Consider the following 22,482-nt stretch of genomic DNA (forward strand, 5'->3'; position numbering starts at 1 on the left):
GATGGAAAGGGCTTGGAAAACAACACTTCTGGCCCAAAAAGAAAACGGGGGAAATGTTGGAAGCTTTGTAACAAGCTGGCTCCAAGCTAAAGGTCACAGTGAGATTAATTTGACCGAGATAGAGAATGAGGGGAGTTGCCATTCCAATTAAACTGTGTCCTTGGCCCACGGATGAAGGTGGTGGAGCGAGACACAGGCAGGTGGTGGAGCAAAACAGCCTGGGAAAGTAGTAAGTAGTTATACCAAAACAACAGATAGCTGATAACTAATTAGCCAATGGTGAGCTGGGATTTTGCACTATGCATGAGCTAATTAAAAGGTGTATAATAATTGACGATTCGGGAATAAAGACGAGACTTGTCGATCATGATCCGGTGAGCAAGTCTTCCTTCTCCATCAGGTGTTGGGTGTCATTTCTCCACCTCATGACACAGCAGGAGTTTCTCCAATAAAGAAATGAAGCTTTTGCCTGAAGCTCCCACTCTGCCCATGACAGGAACCCCTCTGAGTGTCTGGGACATCCCGGCTCTTTGGCAGCCTGGGGACTCCTGGGATGTCACCGTGGAGCCCCCGTGAGTGCCTGTGACAGATGGGTGCCTTTGCAGCCCAAGGTGCCCTGGGATGTCACCATGGAATGGCTGTGACTGCCTCTGAGCACAGGGCTCTTTACCATCCCCAGAAACCCCTGGGAGGTGTCCATGGAGCCCCTGTCTCTGCCTGTGACATTCTAGCTCTTGAACAGCCTGGAGACTCTTGGAAAGTCCCCATGGAACCCCTCTGAGTGCCTGTGACAAATCTGATCTTTAGTGGGCAACCATCACCAGCCCCATTCCTCTGGTCAGTTTCCATGGAAACCATCACCAGGACCCTGTTCCCTTAGAACCACAGAACTGGCTGAGCTGGGAGGGACCCATCAGGATCCTGGAGTCCAACTGCTGGCCCTGCACAGGACACCCCAACAATGCCAGCCTGGGCCTGGCAGCGCTTTCCAAGCGCTACTGGAGCTCAGAGAGCCCTGGAGCTGGGAGCCTTCCCTGGGGAGCCTGGGCAGTGCCCCAGCAGCCTCTGGGGAAAAACCTTTTCCTGAGATCCAACCTGAGCCTGCCCCGACTCAGCTGCAGCTGTTCCCTCCAGTCCTGTCCCTGGGCACCAGAGGGAAGAGGTTCCCACAGCCCCAGCCAGGGATCCGCTCCCAAGGCTGTTGCCATGGCAACCAGGGCTGGGACCAGCTGGGATGCTCAGTTTCCAAGGGCTGGGGTTTAGGAATGGGATTTCTCAGATTCCTGCTCCGGCTAAAACAATGCTGCTGCTCGCTGCCCTTCTGCCTCCCATGGAAAGCACAAAAGGCAAAGATCCTGGCCTGGGATAAGAACAATTTATTTGGAACAGCAACAAGATAAAGAACAAACAAGAACAGAAACAATACTGCTAACAAAAGGGAAAAGAAAAACTAATTACAGGGAAAACCAAAACAAAACTCATTGGGTCATCCTGGCCACATATTTCCTCCTGCCTGCAAAGGACACCCTTCTCTTCAGGGAGAGACAGACCCTTTCCTGCCCCGGCAATGACCTGAGGAGGGAGTGGATATAATGACACGGCCCTGGACCGAACCTCATGTTCATCGATCCCATATCATGTCATTGGCAGGGGCAGGAGAAGGGACAGGTGTCTTCCCAGCATGGATCACAGGTCTCTTCACAATGTGGGTCCTCCAGCTGGGTATGAAGCTGGAGCCAGGCACGAAGGTCTCCTTGCAGTTGGGGCATTTGCAGGGCTTCTCTTAACGATGCCTCTGTTGGTGTCTCGTCAAGTCAGAGTTCTGGATGAAGCTCTTCCCACACTGGGCACACTCGTAGGGCCTCTCCCCAGTGTGGATGCGCCGGTGCCTGATGAGGTGGGAGTTGCGGTTGAAGCCCTTCCCGCAGTCAGGGCAGCGGAAGGGCCTCTCATCCGTGTGAATCCGCTCATGCAGGAGGAGATTGGAGCTGGTGTGAAACCTCTTCTGACACTGGGGACACTCATAGGGCCTCTCCCCAGTGTGGATGCGTTGGTGGCTGACGAGTTCTGAGCTGTAGCTGAAGCCCTTCCCACACTCCCCACACTCATAGGCCCATTCCCCAGTGTGGATCATCTGGTGGCGGACAAGATTGCTGCTCTGCCTGAAGCTCTTCCCACACTCCAAGCACTTGTGGGGCTTCTCCCCATCATGAAGCTGCTCCTGGACCACCAGCTCTGATCCCTGGCTGAAGCTCTGTCCACCTTCCTGGCACAGGGTGGGTCTTTCCTCCTCAGAGCACCCTGCGCTGGGTTTGCAGGCCTTCATCCTGCGGGATCTCTTGGGCTTTACTTCCCTGTTCAATTCCTGTGCCATGGAGTCCTTCAAAACTGCTTCTTCCATGAGGTTCTGCTGTGGAGATTTGTCCTCTCCGGTCTCTGTCCTCAGCTTCTTGTCTGGGGGATGAAGGACAAGGAGTGGATGGGCTTTGCCTCCGTGCCAGAGAGAAAGGGAACGAGATACCTCCAGTGCATCCGCAGCAGGATGGCCAAGGCAGAGGGGTTGTCCTGCAGCTACGGGCCATGCTGAGATGGGAGATGAAGCAGGCGAGAGAGAAAAAGAGGCACTGACTTCCTCCTCACCTACCTGGTGGTCCTGGGACATCTTCCTCTTCCTCGCAGCCTTATCCTCCATCTGGCAGTGTTTTTGAGATGGGAAATTCTGTTTTGGGAGGAAAACAAGAGATGAGTGCTTTGAGTTTTGCACTGGTTTGAGGGCAAACCAGGAGGAGAGTCTAAGCCAGAATTACAATTTAATAAGAAAATTAAGATCAAGGCAATGATACAAAAACACTGCCTTAAACTGACAGAGTCAGGATATAACCTGCCACCCGGTTGGTCAGGGTGGTGGTAGCAGTCCTATTAAATGGTGGCTGCAGTCCTGTTGCAGCGATGATCGTGATTCTGTCAAAGCAGTGATCCTGTAGAAGGGTCTGTTCCTCCTCTGAAGGTCCAGTGCTGGTGATGGAGGTCTTGTCCTCTGGAAATGCAGTAGCCAAGGTGCTGCTGGTGTCAGAAGCCTCAGCTTATAGCCAGGTAGGAATGGTTGGCTCCTCCCCCTGGGTGGAGCATCCCACAATGGGATGATGTCATTTTACCAGTCCTGCAGGGACACTCAATGGCCCATTCACAGAAGAGAGCCCCTGGAGGGCGTTATCAGGGCTGAGTCCTGGAAGAGATAAAGAACACTGCCCCGCCTGTTTATAACAATTTGTGAAGATGGGGATTGAAAACATGCATTTGGTTACATCTTACTCTGCAACCTGAAACAGTAGGGTAATCCCTGCTTGGGGGGTGAACACCACCCCCCCTACCCAAACTGGCTCAGGTGTAAAACCCTCACCCTGAGAAGGTCACACACACAGGGGACAATGTCACACTTGCCCCACCCCAGGGGAAGTCTCTGTCCCTGTCACTTTCTTGCCCTCTCCCTTTTTTCTCTTTTATTCCATCTCTCCCTACCTCACATTGACTGTTCAATAAAATCCACTTTGCATTTGGTCTCGTTAGCACCTTAATTGGGGCAGAGGCATCTCTAACAATTTTCTTAACCAGATTGTGTGCAATATTTTGGCACAGTGAGTTCAGGCACTGTTCTCTGACCTTGACAACAGCATGGTTCCCTCCTCTGTGGGAGGAGAGCTGTTTCTTTCCAGAGAACCTCTTGGAAACTTGGATGCAAATTCCTCTGAGCAGCTTGTGGGAGAACTGATGAGGAAAATGGCTGTTGTGGGTGGCCAGTGTAAAGAAAATATATTGTTGTCCATCTTTGAAACATTTGATCAAATCACTGGAGGAATGTGAGCAAATGACACCAGTGAGGCTCACAAGGTTCATTCACCCCAAGGTGAGGAACACGAGGCTGCTAGAAGTGCCCAGCTCAAGGAGCTAAATTCCCAAATAACTCCCAAATTCAGAGGCTTGGGGACTTTGCCAAATGTGAGAATCATTATTCTCTTCGTCCCTGTCACACTCATGACAGCTCCACAGTGCTTTCCCTTCCTTTTAATAATCTGTATTGGGCCACATTTCCACTTTTCTTTTTTGGGAACCTGCCAGCAGCTGAGCTGGAGCTGTACAGGAACCGATGAAACTTGGAATTGCCACAGAATTGCTTCTATTGTTGGTTTATTAATCTTTGGGATTTATTTGTTTTCTCCTCTAATGTTACTTGTGAAAAAATCAAATCTTCATCCAAGTGATTTATGCAGCGTTAAATTTAATTCCTGCCAAGTTTATTTTGTCCAGTGCCCAGGGGATGCTCAATGGGTCTCTGCGCCTCTCGCCCTGGGCCATGCTTGGGAGGGGCATGGGAGGGTTGTCCCTGTCCCTGTCACCCCAGGCCATTCCCCAGTGGGTCTCCATTATTCTCAGCCCAGGAAGTGGGGTGCTCACCCCCATGCCAAGGGGGTGCTTGGGGCAGTCTCTGTCCCTCTCAGCCCAGGGGATGCTCAGGGGTTTCTGTCCCCTCGCCCTGGTGGTTGCTCTGGTGTCTCTCCATCCTGCTGGCCTCAGGGAATGCTTGTGCAGGGTTAGGGACCAGGGGCTCTGTGTCCCTCTCACCGCTGAGGGTGCTTAGGGCTGGGGGGGTGCTCTGACCTTCTCATCCCTGGGGAGGCCGGGGATCCTCAGCAGCCATGACAGGAGGCACCACCAGAGACCCAGAGGGATGAGACTGGAAATGGGACACTCCTGGTGCCTTTTTTTTTTAATTCACTTCCGCTTTTTGAAGGTTTTTATGGACAGCAGGTGACTTCTAGAGATGGACTTGAGCAGAGGACCTTCAGACTCACTGTGCTCATCCCTTGTTTTTCCCCAAACCAGGATTTCCCATTACCAAACCTTGGCCCATGTAGGAGAAGGCTGCAAGGAAGAGAAAGATGCCCTGAGACACTCAGGCAGGTGAGGAGGAAGTCAGTGCCCCTTTCCCCCTCTCTCCTGCTCCATCTCCCAGCCCAGCATGGCCCCTGGCTGCAGGACAACCCCACTGCCAACGCCGTCCTGCTGGGGATGCACTGGGGGATCTCCTGCCCCTTCCCTCTGGCACGGAGGCACATTCACAGGCTCTGGGGCAGGAGGGGGAACCACAGGCGCTTTGGGGTGCGTGGCTCGGCTGCTCCCGGCGCGGTTCCCCCGAGCCCCCGGCGCGGCTCCACCAGGCCCCCCCACCACGGCACTGGCTGGAGGTTCTTTAACAGAAATGCTGGTAAATTGACCATCTGGAATGACACTAAATACAATTTCAAGAAGCTGCTGGTTTGCCGGGCAATTTGCTGAATTCCACATTGTTTCTTTCAGGAAAACTGCACTTTAAAAGGTCTTAGTAAATTTATGCTTGCATAAAATTTTTGGCTACCATGGGCTTCTCTCAAAACTAAATTACATAAAAACATGACATACTTATTACATCCTTTTAATCCCTCCAGTAAATCCATCACACTGTTATTTCAATTGCGGATTGTTCAACTTTTTCAGTGCCTTATTTCCATTAATAGCATCAGAATAAGTTAAATTTTGTTGTATGTATAACTTTTAAGGATATAAATTTTTGATTCTGTAATGTTTAATTTAATCCAAATTCCGGGTTGATAACACTAAGCAAAGTTAAGCTTCATTATTGTCAGATTTGAGCAATGTTAAATTCCAAAATTTGAAATCCTGTTGTTCTGGATTGAGAGATAATGTGTGTATTGTATTTGCCATCTGTCAGAGGTAGGGCAGTTATTTTCTGTTAATTGGGCAGTTTTCTTTATCTCTTCAACAAATCAATCCTCCCTCCAGGGAGATATCTTTTGTTAATGGGCCATTGAGTGTAACTGCAGGACTGATAAAAATTACATCACCCCAATGTGAGGTGCTCTGCCCAGAGGGAGGAGCCACACATCTCAGACATGGTGAGGCTGGGGGTGAGGAGCAGCTTGTCCAAACAGGGTCAGCCCTCAAGGGGCTCATTCTTCTACATGCCCAGACCTCCCAAGGAGACATTCAGGAGCTGGGCTGGGGGCTGCAGAGGTGGCTGTGGAGCATTGCCTGGGCTGTGCCAGGGACTGGCAGACACTGCTGGGCTGGGATAGAGGCTCTGGGGGGATTGGGGTTGCAGAGCAGGGCAAGGCTGGACCTGCCCCTTCCTCTGCTTCAAATGAAATGTTTTGAGCCAACAATCTCCTTCAGTCTGTCACAGTAGGGAATGTTGGAGGTGAAATCCGAACTCTGGCCATGGGCACCTGGACAAGAAGGACAGTTCTTTTCCATAGGAAGGAAAGCACAGAGCCCTAGTGTTTAGAACGCAGGTGAGAGCCTCACTAGTCCAAGGCCATCCAGCCTTGTCAGGAATGGCAGATTTTGTCTGGGAGCAGTCTTTGAATTTTAGGAATTTTGGAGGTGGAATCCCAGTCTCAGCCATGGGTGCCTGGAGAAGCAGGACAGTTCTTTCCCATCGGAAGAAAGCACAGATCCTTCCCCAGTGTTTTGGGGACATATGAGAAATCACTGCCAGCAAGACTTGTCCTGGCAATATTCCAATGGGAACATTCCCTGGATATAAGGAAATTTGGAGGTGAAATCCCAATTCTGGGCATGGGTGCCTGGAGAAGAAGGACAGTTCTTTTCCATAGGAAGGAAAGCACAGAGCCCCAGTATTTGAAAAGCAGTTCAGAAGAGACCCTTAACCTGCCAAGATCAGCTGTCTGGCAGCCCCTGTGAGGCCAAACCAGCCAAACCTGTCCCATGTTCCCTTGGTTACATGAGCCCTGCAATGTCACATGGACCTCTGGATCCTGGGAGTTTGAAGCGTCACAATAATCTCCATTATCTCCACAGTGTGACAATGGACCTCTGATGACATAAGGCTCCAGTGTCACCCTGGAGCTTTGGTTCCATGCAGCCCTGCAGTGTCACAAAGGCCTCTTGGTTTCACGAGGCCCCACAATACCACAATGGTCCTCTTGGTTCTGTGGGGACCCCCAGGGTCACAATGGTCTCACTGGTTCCATAAGGCCTTACAGTGTCTCCATGCTTTGAATATTTCCTGGGCCCTCATAGTGTCACAATGGTCTCCATGATCCCATGAGTCCCCTCAATGTCACAATGTCTCCACAATTCTATGGTGTGCCTCAATGTCACAATGGCCCCTTGGTTCCACGAGGCTGTGAAGTCTCTTAATTGTCTCTCCATTATGCCATAACGCCTTGCAATGTCTCCATGGAGTCTCACAAAGTCACAATGGCCTCCAATGGTTCCATGACACCCCAAAGTGTCATAATGGTCTCCACAGTTCCAGGAGGCCCTGTGGTGTCACAATGGCCCCTTGCTTTGATGGGGCCTCACAGTATCACAATGATCCCTACATTCCATGGAGCCACAGAGCGACAGTACGGTCCTCTTGGTGCCATGAGTCCCAGCAATGTCACAGTGCTCTCCATGATTCCATGAGACCCCACAGTGTCACAATGGTGCCTTGGTGTCACAGGGCCCAACAGTGTCACAATGGTCCCTTGGTCTCACAGGGCCCCACAGTGTCACCATGGTCCCTTGGCTCCATGGGCCCTGTGCTGCTGCATTCCCCCCTCCCCTTCTCAGGCCGCCCTGCCAGCTCAGAAATGCTCCTTGGGCCTCGGCCTTGGCCAACAGCCCCTGGGCTCAGCTCCTCTGCAGCTCAGCACAAACACTGTCTGCTCCAGGCTCTGCTGCTGCCCAACCAGCTCCTGGTTGCTGGAGGAGCAGCCCTGGGAACTGGTTTTGTTCCCTCGGTGGCACAACATCCCTGTTCTCACAGTGCCAAAGAAAGCTGTTGATGCCAAGTGCGGCCAGGATGAACCATTGCTGTGACTGCAGCCCCTCTCTTGGGGCCCTACAAACAGCGCTGCAAAAGGAGCCCCTTGGAGCTCTCCTGGGCCAGCGACTCCCTCTGAGTGGAGCCTCTCCCAGCTGGGAACTCTCCTGTTTGCTGCACTCGGGGATTCTGAACAATGAGGGAGCCTGGGCCGATCCCCCCACTCCTCCAGGCTCAACCCTTCACCCTCTGGGGAGATGCCAAAGCATCCACAGGGAGCATTTCCTGCTCTCAGGGGAATTTCTCACAGGTGCCTTGCACTGACTCTTTGTGTCTGTGTGCACGCAGGAGTGCCTGTGCTGGGGAAATGTGGCAGAAATGCTGCTCTCGGAGGGGTTGGAGTGCCTTGGATAGCTGAGTCAGTCAGGCCTGTAAGTCAGGTTAAGTCACGAGGTCTAAGCTAAGTTAAATGCTGCTAAGTGTTGTTCTTTTGCTAAGTTGCTAAGTTTAAGTTATAAGCTAAGTTAAATATTATTAAGTGTTATTCCTCTGTTAAGTTACTAAGTCATATTTAAACTAACTTATAATGACCTATAAGCCATTGTAAGTTAGGTTAAATACTGTTATGTGCTGTTCTTTTGCTAAACTCTGATGTGTAAGGTATCAGTTAAGGTTAAGTTATAAGTTAAGTCCTGTTAACTTTGAGCTCTGTTCAGCTTTTAGGCTGTATTCCTTTTATCCTTGCCCTCATTGTCCTTATGTCATGCACACACACACGCGCACACACACAGGGACTGTTCATGGTTCATTTCTGGTTTGACTGCCTGAATTTGATTTGGTTTTGTTGTTGCTTTGTTTCCTTGATGTGCCTGAAGTGTCCAGTCAGGAGCAAAGTCACTCTTTCCAAGGAACCATGCCATGTGGTGCCGTTGCTTAATATTAAATCTGGTTTTTGCTGATCCCTTGCCGAGGATTTTTTCAGTGCTCTCAAGCCCTCATTTGTAACAGGGTGAAGGAGCCCTGGCCCAGGCTCTGGCCCTGGGGGACACAGAGACGCTGCTGGGGGATCCCTGTCCCCCTGTCCCACCCCCAGGGCCCCGGCCCCCTCTCCCCGTGTCAGGCTCTGGGGTCGATCTCGTGGAATATCCTCTGGGGGAGGCTGCGGCGCCGGGGGCGGGGGGACCCGGGGGGACAGGGGACCCCGCTGTGCACTAGCAGGGTTGGACTGCTCTGGGGGAACTGTGAGGGGGGCTGAGGCAGAGTGACCTCCCCAGTGACCTCACACAGCCCCTGTGATGACGCACAGCCCCTTTGTGATGCCACAGCCCTCATTATGATGTCACAGCCCTCATTATGATGTCACAGTTAATCTTGTGATATTACACATCCTACCCTGGGATGTCACACAGCCATTCTATGATGTCACATCCCCTCTGTGATGTCACACAGATACCTTGTGATGGCAGAATCCATTCTATGATGTCCAGCCTGTGATGTCACAGAGCCTACTCTATGATGTCACAGACAACTCAGTGATGACACGCACAACTGCTCTGTGATATCACAGTCTGTTCTGTGATGTCACCGCTGGCTCTATGATGTTACTCAGTTGCCCAGTGATGTCACAACCCACTTTCTGATGTGACACAGCCACCTTCCATGATGGCAGAGGCTACTCGATGGCCTCACACCCTACTCTATGACATTACAGACAGCTCTGTGATGTCACAACACCCTCAGTGATGGAACAAAACCCTCTCTGTGATACCATACTGCTACTCTGTAGTGTCACAGCACACACTGTGACCTTACAGCTATGATATCCTACAGCGATGTCATGATGTCACAGCCTGCTCTGTGATGGCACAGAATCCCCTCTATGATGCTGTAGTTGCTCGATGACCTCACACAACAAACTCTGTGATGTCATAGCCCAACCTGTGACCTCACACAGCCCACTCTGTGCTGTCACACAGCCCCTTGCTATGACACAGCCACAGAGGTGCCGCTGTGACACAGCCCCCCCTGGGACATCCCCCAGCCCCTGCCAGTGCTGAGCCCCTGTCAGCTCTGTCTGTGCCCTGCTGGTGTCCCTGAGCTGCCCTGGCAGTGCCCCAGCCCTGCTGGGCTGTGCACAGGAGCTGCTCTTGGCCAGAGCTGTCTCTCTGCAGCGCTGCCCTTGCCAGGAGCTGCCTCTGGGCCAGGAGCCCGGCCCAGCTCAGCAGCACAGACACAGCAGCAGGATTTTAATGACCCTCTGGGGCTTTGGTGCTCTTTATGTCTGCCATGGCCAAAGTGCTGCCCAAGTTGGCTCTGTCAGGGCCTTGCAGCTGCTGCCCATCCCTGTGCCCTGTGCAGCCCAGGCTGTCCTACGGTGTCCCTGCCCTGTGCCTCTGTCCCTGCAGGCTGTCGTCATCCCCCGGCTGCCCCACCTGGCTGGCCCCTTCCTTTGCTGACAGCTCTGCCTCCTGCCTGCCTCTGCCTGCCCACACAAAGCCTTGGGCTGCTCCAGGCTCCTTCTGCACCACAGCCCTGCCCTGGGAGAGGAAATTCCTTTTGCTTCATGTCTGGGCCTCCCCAGCTGCCCTTGTGTTGTGTTCCACTGCAGTAAGCAGCAAAACGACTCCCCCAGACCCCAGAGTCTCAGACCTCAGGCAGGCATCGATGACCAGCAGGGAAAGGAAGGCAACAGGATGGGTCTTGGTTTAGAAAAGCACAGGATCCTTTATTGTGCCAGGTACCAAGACAAGAAATGAAGGGGGAGAGGAGGTGGTGGCTTGTCACGGGTTTTATATGACAGGGTAGGGGTGGAGTTTAGGGTCGGGGTCCAATAGCAGAAGGAGCAGGGCACTGCAAAGGAGTGGATGGAGGAGGACCACCAATGGAAAAATGTGTGGCGGGGACTTTGCAGTAGAATTTGAACCAACGAGGTTACAGAAAAGGAAAAATGTTCTGTGGCCACTCCTTATTTGACCAGATGGGGTGGAGTGTCTTTTCCTGGGCTTGCAGAGGCACACCCCACAGGGTGGAGGGGCAGAATCCTCTTTAAATCACGCCCCTTGCCCAATGGTGTCTGTCTGGGTAGAATCCCTACCTCATGGGGCAGGGGCACTCCACACCCTTGGTGCCATTATTTCTTTCTCTAGCTGCTTTTTACAAGAAAAACTCCTCTCTGAAACCACCCTTCAATCCCTCCCGGACTACTCCTGTTCTGTCCTCATTCTCCACCCCACTGAGCCCAGAGCATGTAGCCTCCTCCCACTGGTTATGTGATGAGACCCCCAAACCCATCTGGGAGATTTTTGGGTCCTCTCCAAAGTCTGTGAAAATGGAAGAATAGTGGTCAAAGTTATTTTCTCCTAAATCTTGCAGTGACAGAAAAAGGGTCATTATGTCGAATTGAATCAGGGCAGATTTATATTTTTTTTGCAAGAACAAAATATTTTACAATTTTGGAAGGAGAAAATGATGAGAGTGGCACAAAACTGCAACTGCTTTTTGAGAGAAGTGGATGCCCCATCACAGGAATTGTCCCTGTTCAGGAGCTTTGTGCAACCTGACATAGTGAAACCCCCTCCCAAAGGACAGAATTCCTGTTGTGTGAGTTCTCTGGTGTGCTGGGTGCCCTCACAAAGCTTCTGGCCAGAATGTCTGCTGAGGGCAGCCAGGCTGCTGCAGGGGCAGGGACCTCACAGCCATCACCATGGCAGCCCTGTGCCCTGGGCCTGCCTCTCCCCTTTCCTCTGCCCCTGCCTTGTCTCTGCTGGCATGAAGAGTTTTGTCATGAATATCTTGTGCCCAAGTTGCAGGGGCCAATGGCTTCCCAGGCAGGCTCCTGGAGCAGAAGTGGCTTTTCAGAGCCCAGGCAGAAATGAGCCCTGAGGCAGCAGCTCTGCAGTGCTGGCCACCAGGCCGGGCTGCCAAGGGAGGCTTCTGGCCATGGCCTGCAAGCAGCTGCTGCTGCCAAGGTGCCTTTGGTGCCTCAGGCTCTGCCTGGCATAGCTCCCAGCACGGCACTCTGCTCTTGTGCCCGAGCCCTTCCCTGTGCTGGGGCTGGCCTGGGGCTTTTCCTGCAGCGGGACCTGCCCTGCTCCTGGCACAGGAAAGGCAGTTCCTGCTGGAGCAGGAGGCTCTGCCTGCAATGGGCTCCAACAACTCCAGCCAGGCCGTTTGCAAAGCCCCCAGTGGGAAATGAAGGAGGGGGGTCATGCTGCTTTTGGGGTGAATAAAACTGAAACCAGCCCGAGTCCTCCATCCCAAAGTTCAACATCCTCAGAGGGAGCTGAAGCTGTGGCAGAGCTGGAAAAATGCCCAGAGAAAGGAACAACCAAGGGACAGCACTGAGAGCTTCTGCAGAGCTGCTGAGCTGGCCCATCCTGGGCACATCTGACTGACAGGGCAGCACTTCAGACTAGAGAAGCCCTGTCCCAGATTTTAACAGCAGCGTCTCCTGACATTTCCCTTCTTGGGGGGTGTGGAGATTCCTCCCTGCAGTGGGGGCACCCCTCAAGGTCACTCCTCAAGGCTACACCAAAGAGATATGCCCATGATCATTGGTCTGGGGGAGAGACATCCATCTCTGTTTAATTACTGGTTTTGTTTTAATACAGTTGCTTTGAAATCACTTCCGAGTGGTCTATATAAATTAATATGTTACTCTTGTATCTTGGTGTAAAAATTTCTGATTAAGATCATTTTGTCTCATCATTACCATAGTAGATACTTATATAAATATCTTTGGTTTGCTATCCTTAATCCTGTGGGACAAATTCTAAAAAGGCTTAATTCCACTTTGATAATTCTTTACACGTGAAGGCTTGAAAAGTCTGGAGATGACATTGGAACCAGCTCCTCCAATGCTGTTCTCACAGAAAGAATTTCGAAAGCCTGGAGGTCCTTGGGGGAATTTGGGTGTGGATATGGCACTCTGGTCAGAGACGGAGAAAACAAGATAAGGTTTCCCATTAATTGGTCTGGGAACATTTAGGGAGCTGGAGAGAAAGAATTGTAAACTGTCCATAGATGGTATTTGTAATAAGATTTTTTTTCCATAAAGATGTTTAATGAAGGGTGTTGTCTTAATTAGCCAATCATGTGAAATGTGTTGATTAAATGACCAATGAGGTCCACTTGTAGCAAATCAAGGTATGAAAGAAGAGGATTGAATAAATAGGCAGCTTTTAGCCCTTAGCTTTCTGGTCTGAGTCTGTGTCATCTCTGAATCAGTGATGACATTTGGGAATCTATGAGGGCTATTGGGGATCCTCTCTGCATGTTGTGTCCTAAAAGGAACTTCTCTAATAAACTTTGCCTGAAGCTCCCACTGTGTCCATGACAGGAACCCCTGTGAGTGTCTGGGACATCCCGACTCTTTGGCAGCCTGGGGACTCCTGGGATGTCACCATGGAGCCCCCGTGAGTGCCTGTGACAGATCGGTGCCTTTGCAGCCCAAGGTGCCCTGGGATGTCACCATGGAATGGCTGTGACTGCCTCTGAGCACAGGGCTCTTTACTATCCCCAGAAACCCCTGGGAGGAGTCCATGGAGCCCCTGTCTCTGCCTGTGACCTTCCAGCTCTTGAACAGCCTGGGGACTTTTGGAAAGTCCCCATGGAACCCCTCTGAGGGCCTGTGACAAATCTGATCCTTAGCAGGCAACCACCCCCAGCCCCCTGTTGCTATGGTCAGTTTCCATGGCAACCATCACCAAGACCCTGTTACTATGGTCAGTTTCCATGGCAACCATCCCCAGCCCCCTGTTGCCATGCTCAGTCCCTTGGCAGCTCCATGCAGACCCCATGCCAGGGGTGGTTGCCATGACAACCATTGGCAGCCCCATCCCCAGGGTCATGGGATCCCATATCCACAGAATTGGCTGAGCTAGGAGGGACCCATCAGAATTCTGGAGTCCAACTGCTGGCCCTGCACAGGACACCCCAACAATGCCAGCCTGGGCCTGGCAGCGCTGGCCAAACGCTGCTGGAGCTCAGAGAGCCCTGGAGCTGGGAGCCTTCCCTGGGGAGCCTGGGCAGTGCCCCAGCAGCCTCTGGGCAAAAACCTTTTCCTGACATCCAACCTGAGCCTGTCCTGACTCAGCGGCAGCCGTTCCCTCCAGTCCTGTCCCTGGGCACCAGAGGGAAGAGGTTCCCACAGCCCCAGCCAGGGACCCGCTCCCAAGGCTGTTGCCATGGCCAGCAGGGCTGGGACCAGCTGGGATGCTCGGTTTCCAAGGGCTGGGGTTTAGGAATGAGATTCCTCAGATTCCTGCTCCGGCTAAAACAATGCTGCTGCTTGCTGCCCTTCTGCCTCCCATAGAATGCACAAAAGGAATAGATCCTGGCCTGGGATAAGAAAAATTTATTGGGAAGAGCAACGAGATAAAGAACAAACAAGAACAGAAACAATACTGCTAACAAAAGGGAAAAGAAAAACTATTTACAGGGAAAACCAAAACACAACTCACTGTGTCATCCTGGCCACATATTTCCACCTGCCTGCAAAGGACACCCTTCTCCTCAGGGAGAGAGAAAGAGACCCTTTTCCTGCCCCGGCAATGACCTGAGGAGGGAGTGGATATAATGACACGGCCCTGGCCAGAATCTCATGTTCATCGATCCCCTGTCATGTCATTGGCAGGGGCAGGAGAAGGGACAGGTGTCTTCCCAGCATGGATCACAGGTCTCTTCCCAACGTGGGTCCTCCAGTTGGGTATGAAGCTGGAGCCAGGCACGAAGGTCTCCTTGCAGTTGGGGCATTTGCAGGGCTTCTCTTAACGATGCCTCCGTTGGTGTCTCGTCAAGTGCGAGCTCTGGGTGAAGCTCTTCCCACACTGGGGACACTCATAGGGCCTCTCCCCAGTGTGGATGCGCCGGTGCCTGACGAGGTGGGAGTTGCGGTTGAAGCCCTTCCCGCAGTCGGGGCAGCGGAAGGGCCTCTCATCCGTGTGAATCCGCTCATGCAGGAGGAGATTGGAGCTGGTGTGAAACCTCTTCCCACAGTCAGGACACTCATAGGGCCTCTCCCCAGTGTGGATGCGTTGGTGCCTGACGAGTTCTGAGCTGTAGCTGAAGCCCTTCCCACACTCCCCACACTCATAGGCCCATTCCCCGGTGTGGATCATCTGGTGGCGGACAAGATTGCTGCTCTGCCTGAAGCTCTTCCCGCACTCCAAGCACTTGTGGGGCTTCTCCCCATCATGAAGCTGCTCATGGACCACCAGCTCTGATCCCTGGCTGAAGCTCTGTCCACCTTCCTGGCACAGGGTGGGTCTTTCCTCCTCAGAGCACCCTGGGCTGGGTTTCCAGGCCCTCATCCTGTGGGATCTCTTGGGCTTTACCTCCCTGTTCGATTCCTGTGCCATGGAGTCCTTCAAAACAGCTTCTTCCATGAGGTTCTGCCGTGGAGATTCATCCTCTCTGGTCTCCGTCCTCAGCTTCTTGTCTGGGGGACAAAGGACAAGGAGTGGATGGGCTTTGCCTCCATGCCAGAGAGAAAGGGAACGAGATACCTCCAGTGCATCCGCAGCAGGATGGCCAAGGCAGAGGGGTTGTCCTGCAGCTACGGGCCATGCTGAGCTGGGAGATGGAGCAGGAGAGAGGGAGAAAGAGACACTGACTTCCTTCTTACCTACCTGATGGTCCTGGGACATCTTCCTCTTCCTCGCAGCCTTCTTCTCCATCTGGCAGTGGTTTGGGGATGGGAAATTCTGGTTTGGGAGGAAAACAAGAGATGAGTGCATTGAGTTTTGTACAGGTTTGAGGGCAAACCAGGAGGAGAGTCTAAGCCAGAATTACAATTTAAGAAGAAAATTAAGATCAAGGCAATGATACAGAAACACTGCCTTAAACTGACACAGTCAGGATATAACCTGCCACCCTGTTGGTCAGGGTGGTGGTAGCAGTCCCATTAAATGGTGGTTGCAGTCCTGTTGCAGTGATGATCGTGATTCTGTCAAAGCAGTGATCCTGGAGAAGGGTCTGGTCTTCCTCTGACGGTCGAGTGCTGGTGATGGAGCTCTTGTCCTCTGGGAATACAGTAGCCAAGGTGCTCCTGGTGTCACAAGTCTCAGCTTATATCCAGGTAGGAACGGTTGGCTCCTTCCCCTGGGCGGAGCATCCCACAATGGGATGATGTCATTTTACCAGTCCTGCAGGGACACTCAATGGCCCATTCACAGAAGATAGCCCCTGGAGGGTGTTATCAGGGCTGAGTCATGGAAGAGATAAAGAACACTGCCCTGTCTGTTTATAACAGTTTGTGAAGATGGTGATGGAAAACATGCATTTGGTTATATCTTGCACTGCAACCTGAAACAGTGGGGTAATCCCTGCTGCGGGGGTGAACACCATCCCCCTTACCCAAACTGGCTCAGGTGTAAAACCGCCACCCCGGGAAGGCCATGCACACAGGGGACAATGTCACACTTGCTGCACCCCAGGGGAGGTCTCTGTCCCTGTCACTCTCTTGCCCTCCCCCATTTTTTCTCTTTTATTCCATCTCTCTCTACCTCACATTTACTGTTCAATAAAATCCACTTTGCATTTGGTCTCGTTAGCACCTTAATTGGGGCAGAGGCATCTCTCTAACAATTTTCTTAACCAGATTGTGTACAATATTTTGGCACAGTGCGTTTAGGCAGTGTTGTCTGACCCCAAGTGCCTTTGTCAGCAGCATGGTTCCCTCCTCTGCGGGAGGAGGGCTGTTTCTTTCCAGAGGAACTCTTGGAAACTTGGATGCAAATTCCTCTGAACGACTTGTAGGAGAACTGATGAGGAAAATGGCTGTTGTGGGTGGCCAGTGTAAAGAAAATATTTTGTTGTCTTTCCATGAAATGTTTGTTAAATCACTGGAGGAAAGTGAGCAAATGTTACCATTGAGGCTGACAAGGTTCATTCAGGTTGAGGAACACAAGGCTACTAAACGTCCCAGAAGAAGCCCAGCTCAAGTAGCTAAATTCCCAAATAACTCCAGAATTCTGAGGCTTGGGGACTTTGCCAAATGTGAGAATCATTATTTTCTGTGTTCCTGTCACCTTTGTCACAGCCACACAGATTTTTTCCTTCCTTTCAATAATCTGTATTGGGTCAAATTTTCACTTTTTTTTTTTTTTTTTTTTTTTTTTTTTTTTTTTTTTTTTATCAGAATCTTCCAGCAGCTGAGCTGGAGCTGTGCAGGAAGCGATGAAATTTGGAATTGACACAGAATTGCTTCTGTTGTTGGTTTATTAATGTTTGGGATTTATTTGTATTTTCCTCACATGTGACTTGTGAGAAAATCAAATCTTCCTCAAAGTGATTTATGCAGATTGAAGTTTGATTTCTGCCAAGTTTATTTTGTCCAGTGGTCAGGGGATGCTGGAAGGGTCTCTGTGCCTCTCACCCTGGGGGATGCTTGGGAAGGGCTTGGGGGGGGTTGTCCCTCTCACCCCAGGCCGTTCTTGAGGGGGTGTCCCTGTCCCCCAGGGGGTGTCCCTGTCCCTGTCACCCCAGGCCATTCCCCAGGGCGTCTCCATCATTCTCACCCCAGGGAATGCCTGGGGGCTCTCCGTCCCTCTCAGCCCCATGCCAATGGGGTGCTCAGGGCATTCTCTGTCCCCTCGCCTCAGGGGTCTCCATCCCGCTGGCCTCAGGGAATGCTTGTGCAGGGCTGGGGACCAGGGGCTCTGCGTCCCTCTCACCACTGAGGGTGCTCGGGGTTGGGGGGACTCTCCGACCTTCTCATCCCTGGGGAGGCCGTGGGGGTCTCTGTCCCTCTCAGCCCTGGTGTGACCCCTGGTTTTCCCTCTGGTGCCCAGGGACAGCACTGGAGGGAATGGCTGCCGCTGAGTCAGGGCAGGCTCAGGTTGGATCTCAGGAAAAGGTTTTTGCCCAGAGGCTGCTGGGGCACTGCCCAGGCTCCCCAGGGAAGGGTCCCAGCTCCAGGGCTCTCTGAGCTCCAGCAGTGTTTGGCCAGCGCTGCCAGGCCCAGGCTGGCATTGTTGGGGTGTCCTGTGCAGGGCCAGCAGCTGGACTCCAGGATCCTGATGGGTCCCTCCCAGCTGAGCCAGTTCTGTGGATCTGGGATCCCATTACCCATAGCAACAGGGTCCTGGTGATGGTTGCCTGCTAAGGATCAGATTTGTCACAGGCCCTCAGAGGGGTTCCATGGGGACTTTCCAAAAGTCTCCAGGCTGTTCAAGAGCTGGAAGGTCACAGGCAGAGACAGGGGCTCTATGGACACCTCCCAGGGGTTTCTGGGGTTGGTAAAGAGCCCTGTGGTCAGAGGCAGTCACAGCCATTCCATGGTGAAATCCCAGGAGTCCCCAGGCTGCCAAAGAGCTGGGATGTCCCATTCACAGAGGTTCCTGGCAGAGTGGGAGCTGCAGGCAAAGTTTATTACAGAGGCTCCTGTTGGGTCTCGAAGTGCAGAAAGGAGCCCCAATAGGCCCCACAGTTTCCCAAATACCCTCAAGGACCTCCAGGATTTGTAAATCCCTGGTGTGAGAGGAGCCTTAGAACAGCTGGTTCCAACCCCAGCCCTAGACTTTTCAAGAATTTTTATGTAAAGAATTATAAAGGTGGAATTAGACCTTTATAGAATTTGTCACACAGAATTAAGGCTGGCAAGCTGGAGGTATTTATATATATATTCTATAATGGTAATGATTAGAAACAATTATCTTCAAAATAATCAGAAATATTTATTCTAAGGTATAAGAGCTGTAACATATTATATTGTATAGAGCACTAGGCAGTGATTTCAAAGCAATTTTATTAAAGCAAAACTAGTAATTAAGCAGAACAAGGATGGTGGGACTGAGTCCTTTGGCTCAGCCTGGAGCTGTGACCTTGAGCAGTGTCTCCACTGCAGGGAGGAATCACCACACTCCGCAAGAAGGGAAATGTCAGGAGATGCTGCTGTTAAAATTTGGGACGGGGCTTTTCTAGTCTGAAGTGCTGCCCTGTCAGTCAGATGTGCCCAGGCTTGTCCATCTTGGCAGCTCTGCAGAAGCTCTCAGTGCTGTCCCTTGGTTGTTCCTTTCTCTGGGCATTTTTCCAGCTCTGCCGCAGCTCCAGCTCCCTCTGAGAATGTGGAACTTTGAGATGGAGGAGTCAGGCTGGTTTCAACTTTATTCACCCCAAAAGCAGCATGACCCCCTCCTTCATTTCCCACTGGGGGCTTTGCAAACAGGGCCTGGCTGGAGCTGTTGGAGCCCATTGCAGGCAGAGCCTCCTGCTCCAGCAGGAACTGCCTTTCCTGTGCCAGGAGCAGGGCAGGTCCCGCTGCAGGAAAAGCCCCAGGCCAGCCCCAGCACAGGGAAGGGCTCGGGCACAAGGGCAGAGTGCCGTGCTGGGAGCTGTGCCAGGCAGAGCCTGAGGCACCAAAGGCACCTTGGCAGCAGCAGCTGCTTGCAGGCCATGGCCAGAAGCCTCCCTTGGCAGCCCGGCCTGGTGGCCAGCACTGCAGAGCTGCTGCCTCAGGGCTCATTTCTGCCTGGGCTCTGAAAAGCCACTTCTGCTCCAGGAGCCTGCCTGGGAAGCCATTGGCCCCTGCAACTTGGGCACAAGATATGAATGACAAAACTCTTCATGCCAGCCGAGACAAGGGAAGAGCAGAGGAAAGGGGAGAGCCAGGCCCAGGGGACAGGGCTGCCATGGTGATGGCTGTGAGGTCCCTGCCCTGCAGCAGCCTGGCTGCCCTCAGCAGACATTCTGGCCAGAAGCGTTGTGAGGGCACCCAGCACATCAGAGAACCCACACAACAGGAATTCTGTTCTTGGGGATAAGAGGGTTTCACTGGGTCAGGTTGCACAAAGCTCCTGCTCATGGGCAATTCCTGGGATGGGGCATTCACTTATCTGGAAAAGCAGTTGCAGTTTCCTGCCTCTCTCATAACTGTAAAATATTTCCTCTTTCTAACAAATGTAAATCCACCCTCATTCGGTTTAGAGATATTGACCCTTGTTCTTTTACTGCAAGATTTGGGAGAACGTAACTTTGACCACTATTTTTCCATTTTCACACATCTTGGAGAGGACCCAAAAATCTCCCAAGATGAGGTTTGGAGGCGTCATCACATAACCAGCAGGGAGAGGCTGATGGCTCTGGGCTCAGTGGTGTGGAGACTGAGGACAGAACAGGAATAGCCTGAGAGGGATTGAAGGGTGGTTTCAGAGAGGCTGGAGCTTCATATTTAAATGATCCTGAGAAATATAATGGCAGCAAGGGCAGCTGAGGAGGCCCGAAGTGGACACCAGGAGAAAGGAATATCCCTGCCAGGGCAGGGCTGTGGTGCAACGCATCCCCCAGGAGAAGCCTGGAGCAGCCCAAAGCTTTGTGTGGGCAGGCAGAGGCAGGCAGGAGGCAGAGCTGTCAGCAAAGGAAGGGGCCAGCCAGGTGGGGCAGGCGGGAGATGACGACAGCCTGCAGGGACAGAGGTGCAGGTTTGCTCAGCACCAGAAACACCTTTCCCTCACTTGTCCCCACCTGTCATCACTGCCTCCAGTGTTCTGCTTTACCTGGAACATGGGGATACTTTTCCAGTCCTGTCCCTCAAAAGGATCTATTTTAAGTATGAGAAACTTCAGTGTTTCACTCCCTTTTGAGTCCCTGAGAAGTTTTTGAGCACACTCTGAGGGACTGAGTCTGATGCAAAGAGCACCAAAGCCCCAGAGGGTCATTAAACTCCTGGTGCTGTGTCTGTGCTGCTGAGCTGGGCCAGGCTCCTTGCCCAGAGGCAGCTCCTGGCAAGGGCAGCGCTGCAGAGAGACAGCTCTGGCCAGGAGCAGCTCCTGTGCACAGCCCAGCAGGGCTGGGGCACTGCCAGGGCAGCTCAGGGACACCAGCAGGGCACAGCCAGAGCTGACAGGGGCTCAGCACTGGCAGGGGCTGGGGGATGTCCCAGAGGGGGCTGTGTCACAGCGGCACCTCTGTGGCTGTGTCCTAGAGGCACAGAGCAGCTGTGATGTCAGCAAGGGGCTGTGTGACAGCACAGAGTGGGCTGTGTGAGGTCACAGGTTGGGCTATGACATCACAGAGTTTGTTGTGTGAGGTCACTGAGCAGCTACAGCATCATAGAGGAGACTGTGTGACAACACAGAGCAGGCTGTGACATCATGGCATGGCTGTATGACATCATAGAGGAGACTGAGGTCAAAGTGTGTGCTGTGACATTAGAGAGTGGCAGCATGACATAACAGAGAGGTTTTTGTGACATCACTGAGGGTGTTGTGACATCATAGATCTGTCTGTGACATCATAGAGTAGGATGTGAGGCCACAGAGCAGATCCTCCCATTATGGAGGGTGGTTCTGTGACATCAGAGTGCGGGTTGTGGCATCACTGGGTGACTGAGTAACATCATAGAGCAGGCTGTGACATCACAAAACAGACAGTGGCATCACATGGTGACATTGTGACATCACAGAGTCTTCTGAGATGTCACAGCACAGCTGTATGATATCACAGGGTGACATCACAGCATTGGCACTGTGATATCACAAAGGTGCTCTGTGACATCCAATAGTGGGCTGTGGCATTATTAGGAGGCTTTGTGACATCACAGGGTGGCTGTGGCATCACAGAGACGGCTCTGTGACATCAGAAGAGCTGTGTGATGTCACAGGGGCTGTGTGAGGTCACTGGGGAGGTCACTCTGCCCCAGCCCCCCTCACAGTTCCCCCAGAGCAGTCCAACGCTGCTCGTGCACAGCGGGGTCCCCTGTCCCCCCGGGTCCCCCCGCTCCCGCTGCTGCAGCCTCCCCCAGAGGATGTTCCACGAGATCGACCCCAGTGCCTGACACGGGGACGGGGGGCCGGGGCCTTGTGGGGTGGGACAGGGGGACAGGGACCCCCCGGCAGCATCCCTGTGTCCCCCAGGGCCAGAGCCTGGGCCAGGGCTCCTTCACCCTGTTCTGAATGAGGGTTTGAGAGCGCTGAAAATATCCCCAGCAAGGGAGCAGCAACAACCAGATTTAATATTAAGGGACAGCACCACAAACTTCCTTGGCAAGACACATTGTTGACTGGACACTTCAGGCACACCAAAGAAACAAAGCAACAAAAAAACCAAACAAAATCCAGGCAATCGAACCAGAGATGAACTGAGAACTGTCCCTGACTCTGTGTGTGACACAAGGACAGTGAGGGCAATGGTAAAAGGAATACGGCCTAAAAGTGTAACAGAGCTCAAACGTAACAGGACTTGTGCCTCAACCTTAAGTGATAACTTCAGCTTCACAATTTAGCAAAAGAACAGAGCTTAACAGTATTTAACCTAAATTATAACCTATGATTTTTCAATTTAATAGAGGAATAACACTTAATGATGTTCAGCTTAGCTTATAGCATATTAAACATAACAACTTAGCAAAAGAACAACTCTTAGCAGCATTTAATGTCACTTAGACCTTGTGACTTAACCTTTCTTACAGGCCTGACTGACTCAGCTATCCAAGGCACTCAAACCCCTCCGAGAGCAGCATTTCTGCCACATTTCCCCAGCACATCAGGTTTGTGTCCTTTGAGGGACCAGGAACTGGTGAGACTAGAGGCACAGGAAGGTTTCTCTTCATGGAAAACAAAAAATGTGAACATGATAAAATTTAATAAACATCAAAAGCCTTCATTCAGTTTCTTGTGACATCCCAGCAACATCTGACATGTGCACCATCCACAAGG

At 52.1% G+C, this 22,482-nt stretch overlaps 1 pseudogene; it reads right to left on the reverse strand.

Annotated features, from left to right (window-relative positions):
- LOC135306046 (zinc finger protein 420-like) overlaps positions 1 to 22,482 on the reverse strand; it is a 124,888-nt pseudogene that overhangs the window by 87,370 nt on the left and 15,036 nt on the right.

Source organism: Passer domesticus, chromosome 8 (genome assembly GCF_036417665.1).
Source record: "Passer domesticus isolate bPasDom1 chromosome 8, bPasDom1.hap1, whole genome shotgun sequence".
NCBI lineage: Eukaryota > Metazoa > Chordata > Aves > Passeriformes > Passeridae > Passer > Passer domesticus.